Below are 6,609 nucleotides of genomic sequence, written 5' to 3' on the forward strand. Positions count from 1 at the left end.
CCTCAGGCGGTGAGGACGGACGGAGGCTGTGACCCGGGTCACCCCGCGTGTGTCACAAGTGCGGGGGGCGCGGGGCACGGGCGCGGACAGTCACCTCGGCCCGCTCCCGGGAGCCGCACCGGGCCGGGCCACTCTCGGGGGAAGTCTGCCTGTGAGGGGACAGGAACCCCAGGCGGACTGTTCCTGGCCATGGGGTAAAGGATCCGAGTCCGGAGACACCGCTTCTCACCTTCCTCTCACCGCCGCTTTTTCCTGTGCGGACTGAGTTTCCACTCCCGTTTGGAAATGCCAGCCCTGGCAAGTGTAAAAGTTTGCCTGCCTCCGCCTTAGCGAGCAGCCGAGTGTTGGCTTTCCTGTGGGGGGACTGTGGGAGCCGAGAGACACCCTGGAAGCCTTTACAGTGGCTCCCCCGCTTTACACCTGAGACCACCGAGGCCCAGAGAGATTGTGTGATTTCCCCACAGATGCAGAGCATGTGGCAAAAACCAGGACTGGGACGCAGGTTTCTGCCATCCGGTGGCGTGCTCTCTCCACATGACTGTTCTGTGTATACTAGAAATTTTCAGCGTTGTAGCGAACGCTGAATAATACCCTTTACTGTGACTAAAGGGGAATTGCCAAAGATGGGCATTATTGTCTTGCTCTGTTTAGATACACTATTTGAACTCCTCCTCTGGTTTAAAAAATACCCTGAATCTACTAAGTGCAGGGCACATTGATGATCCTCTGTGTAATGAACGTGGCCTGCCTTCAAAGTGGTTGGAAAGGATTGAGATGCCACGAGAGTATAGCCAGTAAAAAGGGGTGTACTTGAGAGGGTCAGAAGACTGGGCAGTGTGTTTGAGGAGCACGGTTGCGGGGCAAAGATGGGGCGGTCTGGGCTGGCCTTTGAAGGAAAGGTGCGTGGGGATGGGTGTAATCTTTCCTGGGCGTGCAGGTTTGTCTGTGTTGGGAGCGCAATGAGCAGATTAGTCAGAGCCTTAAAGAATTTCCTTCGGGGAATTAGGAGGAAACAAGTACTGTGCTATAAAAGTAGAATGATGTTAGCCTGGCCTTTGGATTTGAGTTGGGCTCTTTCTAGCGAATAAAAGGTAGGGAGCCCTTAAGAGTTTTTGAGGTGGGAAGGGATTTTCATGAAGACTGCTAGTTTAGGATTTAATTTGGTGGCTGTGTGCAGGATCGTAAGGGAGTTGAAACTGGTTGGGACTTAGTCTTTACTGCCTGAACTAGGAGAGCTATAATGGTTCTAAAGGAGGCCAAATGCAAATGAAGAATCTGTGGAACTTTTCCCTCTTCTGTTTCCCACTACACCACAGATTCCAGTAGAACAAACAGAAAGATCCCTGAGTTGAGAGAGGGAAGTGGGGGTGCTGAACATAGGCAGGGTACCTCCCTGGGCCTCCTATGTGTAAGAACACTTCTTAAAATTATTGCTAATAGGTTCTACAGAATTTGTGATTTTTAAAGAAAGCATCAATTTTAAGTTTACACAACTACAAAGTTTGTAAGTTCTACTTATAATTCGATTTTCTTTGTTTTTTCTCCTCCTGTTCTTCACTTTCACTGATGAAGCCCAGGGCATGGGTTGAAGAACCAGAACTTCAAAATGAAGTGGTTTTTCAGAGAGGGAAATTGGAGATTCAAAGCACAATAATTGAGATCATCCATCTAGAAAGCTCTTCACTAAAAATTACTGGCTGAGGCTAGTAAGGAAAATGCAGGTCCAATCAAAGGGGTCATGGTGTAGTTTTAGGAAGGAACATACTAGCATCTGAAGTTATCATATATTTAAATCTTAAGGAAGGTAATCAATCCTACTTTGCATAATAATGTGTTAAAAGATATGGTTATGTAGCTGTTTTCTGGAAGAACTGGGATTTAACCCATGTCTGTATGGTGCCAGAGCATGAGCTCTGAACTGTTATTTTATTCTGCCTCTGAACTGTAGTATTGGAGAAGACTCTTGAGAGTCCCTTGGACAGCAGGCAGATCAAACCAGTCAATCCTAAAGGAAATCAACCCTGAATATTCCTTGGAAGGATTGATGCTGAAGCTGAAGCTCCAATACTTTGGCCACCTGATGCGAAGAACTGACTCATTGGAAAAGACCCTGATGCTGGGAAAGATTGAAGGCAGGTGGAGAAGGGGGCGACAGAGGAGGAGATGGTTGGATGGCAGCATTGACTTAATGGACATGAGTTTGACCAAACTCCAGGAGATAGTGAAGGACAGGGAAGCCTGGTGTGCTGCAGTCCTTGTGGTCTCAGAGTCGGACACTACTTAGCGACTGAACAACAGTTGCCAATGTTTGGCCATTTCTTTTCTGTTCTAACCTCTTTAGAAAGAGGTGGTCTTAAGGCATTTGTATAAGATCAATTCATTTAGAAAGCAGCCTCATTGTTCCTTTTGTAGCCATATTGGATAAGTTGGGACTCTGCCAAATCATCTTAACCTGGGAGAACCTGCAGGTCTTAGCCCAGTCACTGGCAACCTCTTGAAACACCTGGGCATCAATCATCTCACTTTACCTGTAGCTCTATTTGCATTTCTTTGTTCTACAGGCTTAAGAAACAGACTTTTAAACCACTTTCAACCAAAACAATGGCTTTTTAACAGTTTAAAAGGACAGGATGCCCTTGAATATCTTTAGCCACACTCTTAAAAAGTTACATTCTACTGTCTGCCTTAAAGGTTAGAGTTGGGGACGGTCTCATTAGGTAGTAATGTGGGGAGCAGAAACTCAGTATATGTTTCCTTGAGAATTGGCATCCTTTCCATTTTTTGTTTGGTATTTTAGTCTCCTAAACCAGGTACCACAGGCTCAGCCTACCTTTCAGCCAGGATGATAAGGCTAAAGCACTCTCCTTCCATAACGTTAGCTCCTTTAAGGTGTGCTGGGTTCTGGAGGCTTGGGTAGGGTATTCCTAATTAGCTTGTTTTTGCCCTCACTCTTTTCTGTCTGTTCATTCAGCCTTACTTAAGTATCAATATTCTGTAGTGATCATTCATTGTGCTCAGTGCTGTGGGGATCAGGGACAGCTGATAAATTCTGTCCTCAAGGAGCGTTCGGTCAAATTGGATTGAGTAGTTTCACTCCTTCACCTCTGACATTTTACAGAACATCTCTACTTTTGTATTCTGTTCCTTCTTTCAGTTTATTTTGAAAAGCAACTCAGTATTACTATAACAGTATTCTTTTAAAATGGTGCTTGTAAAATTCTTGTAGAGTTAAAAGCTATAACAGCTTTTATTCCTCCCAAAGAACTATGTATTAAATATTTTCTCTTTGCCTATTAAGAATATGTTACTTAAAAAGAAGTGTGACTCAACAAGCTGTTCCCTGAGGGGAAGCTATCACACTGCCTGACTTTTATTCCATGAATGAATCAGTGGTCGTCCTTCAAAACTGGTTTTCTCTATTGATTTTCCTAGTTTTGCATATGTTGGTGTCATCATTTCCCTAGTTTAGCTTGAAAATTGGAGTAATCTTTGAATCTCTTTCCCCTTCACTGCCTGTTCCAAGATCAGACTCTCGAATCTTTCATCCTAAAGTATCTTGGAGTAAACTTTATTATCCATCAGAATCATAGTTCAGGCCATACTAAATCTTCTGTGACGTCTCACAGCTACAGGTTTTATAACTGACTTTTTTCCCAGCCTCCTGTCTATTAGTTGATCCTTATCATCATATTAGTCCTACTAATATACCACTTTTCCCATGCTATTGACTTGTTTAGACACCACCAGTGGTTCTGCCCTATTTCAAGATGAAGTCCAAACTTCTTTTTTTTGCTTTAAATCCAAACTTCCTGACCCAGCATTCAGGCATCTCATAAGCTGGCTTTAGCCCAGCTTTTCCACCTAACTTCACTCGTCTCCAGTCAGACTCACTAATTCACTGATTCTTGGACGTGACATGTTCATAACTATTCTAGAATGCCCTTCCCTCTTTTCTTTATATGACTAAATCTCTCCTCCTTTTTAGACACTATAGAGGTCACATAGTTATCTTTCCTTTTTCTGAACTTAATGATTTTAAGATGTTTTGAAATATTCATTTGACATTTAACCATATACTGCCTCATTTATATACTCTTTTAATTATTTAATATTATACATGTCAGAGTATATAGGATGAAAAAGAACAACAAAATGAATACCTGTGTACTCACCATCCAGTTAAGGAGATTTCAGTAACTTTGAAGCCCTCTGTGCTCACCTCCCATGAAGGGATGATGTTGTCCTATATTGGATAATCATTCCTTGATTTTTCTTTATTGTTTTAGTAATTTTAATATATCCCTAAACAGTGCATTGTTTCATTTTGTCTGCTTTTGACCTTTATGGAAAATTTTCTTCTCTGAGTTACTTCTTTTCATTTAACCTTGTTTCTGAGATTTACGTGTTCAGTGTTGAAAGACAATCTTATGTGAATATGTCACTAATTATTTTTCTATTCTGTTGTTGATGGAGATTTGGGTTGTTTCTTTTTTTTACATTTCCTATCACAGTATGTGGTAGGCTTAACCCAGTGCCTAGTCCTCTCTACCTACATTCACTAGGATGCTCATCCAGTCACATGTACATGCTTTATTCCCATTTGTGGCCGCTAACCACATGTGCTTATTTAAATGTAAATTAACTAAAATTAACAATTCTGTTCCTTAATCACCCTGTCCACATTTCAAGTCATAAATGTCTTGTGGGTGTCATATGGAGCAGTGCAGATACGGAACATACCCATCATCACAGAAGTTTGATGAAACTGGCCTGATGTGTATTTGGACAATTGTCAAATATATATCTCTAGCCAGAACCTCTCCCCTGAATTTCAGATTGAGGTAATAAATTTCCCGCTTGACATTTTCCTTTGGATGTCTGATATACATCCTAAACTGATCATACCCCAAACCTGTCTCCAAATCTTCTACCTCAAAACCTGCTCCTGCCACAGTCCTCTCCCTTATCTCAGTTAAAGACATCTCTGCTCTTCCACTTGTTTAGGACCAGCAACTTGGAATCATCCTTAACTACTTCTTTGTTCCCATGTCCCTCATCCAGTCAGCCTGTATATCCATATTCAGACTCTTCTCACTGCCTGCACCCTTTTACCCAAATTACTATAATAGCCTCTTAACTAGTTTCCTTGCTTCTGCACTTGCCATTCTACATGTAGCCTGCTCTTGTCACCACTGGCAGCATGATCTTTCTGCCAAGTCATATATCTTTGCTAGGGAAAATAGGAAAGTGTGTAGTTGATCCCCATTTTGTTCAGATTTAAAATCCTTTTAATGGTCAAGAAAGTCCTGTGGGGTCTGGTCTTTCGATACCTCTCTGATCTTTTTCCCAAAATGCTCTCACCTCATCCAGTCACACCAGCCTCCTTGCTTCACTCCATCTTGCTCAGATTATTTGCACTGTTGTCCTGCCCAGAATGCTCGTGTACCAGTGAGATGACAGTGGGCTTCACAGAGAAATAGGTATTTGAGCAAATGTCTTGGAAGGAAATATAAAATTTGGATGAACAGAGAAGGGAAAGAGAGAGAATATTTTAGATAGAAGGAATGGTATTAGCAGAGGCTCAGAAGTATATTGTCCATTTCACGGTATAATCAAGGGACGATGAGATTTTATCCTAAATAGAGAGCTTCAGATCCTTTTGAATAGTAGAGTGACATATGTAAGCTGTGTTTTTGGATGATTAATCTGGCTGTTTTGGGAAGCACAGTTGAAATGCAGGCAGAGATCGACAAAGGATAAAGAAGTAGTGCAAATAACAAGGAAAGGAGAGTGTCTGCAGAAGATACATGTGAAAGAAGATGCAGCAACTTTGATTGGGTATGGGAGGAGATGGAGAAATCAAAGAGGCCTAAGAACTTAGGCCTGAGTAACTTTGAAATTAGCTAGGAGGGAGCACCATACATGCTAAGTCACTTCAGTTGTGTCCAGCTCTTTGCAACTCCAACTGTAGCCCACCAGGCTCCTCTGCTCATGGAATTCTCCAGGCAAGAATACTGGAGTGGATTGCTACACCCTCCTCCAAGGGATCTTCCCGTCCCAGGGATCGAACCCGTGTCTGTTATGTCTCCTGCACTGGCAGCAGGTTCTTTACCACTAGCACCACCTGAGTGGGGCTTCCCAGGTGGCTCAGCGGTAAAGAATCTGCCTGCCAACTAGAAGATGCAGGTTTGATCGTTGTGTCAGGAAGATCCCCTGGAAAAGGAAATGACAACCCACTCCAGTATTCTTGCCTAGAGAATCCCATGGACGGAGGAACCTGATGGGCTACAGTCCATGGGGTCCCAAAGAGTCGGACGTGACTTAGCAACTAAACAACCATTTATTTGTTGGATGAATTTGACAGGGACCTGGGCTTCTGGAAATAGGAAGCCCTAGTGATAAATGTTGGAGAAGGCAATGGCACCCTACTCCAGTACTCTTGCCTGGAAAATCCCATGGGCAGAGGAGCCTGGTAGGCTGCAGTCCATGGGGTCGCTAAGAGTCAGACACGACTGAGCAACTTCACTTTCACTTTTCACTTTCACGCATTGGAGAAGGAAATGGCAACCCACTCCAGTGTTCTTGCCTGGAGAATCCCAGGGACAGGGG

General features: G+C 43.1%; 1 protein-coding gene across 1 annotated transcript in view; it reads left to right on the forward strand.

Annotated features, from left to right (window-relative positions):
- The window catches only part of IDE (insulin-degrading enzyme), a 92,119-nt gene that overhangs the window by 389 nt on the left and 85,121 nt on the right, over positions 1–6,609 (forward strand).

This window comes from Bison bison, unplaced genomic scaffold, assembly GCF_000754665.1.
Source record: "Bison bison bison isolate TAMUID 2011002044 unplaced genomic scaffold, Bison_UMD1.0 scf7180017864172, whole genome shotgun sequence".
In the NCBI taxonomy this organism is placed as follows: domain Eukaryota; kingdom Metazoa; phylum Chordata; class Mammalia; order Artiodactyla; family Bovidae; genus Bison; species Bison bison.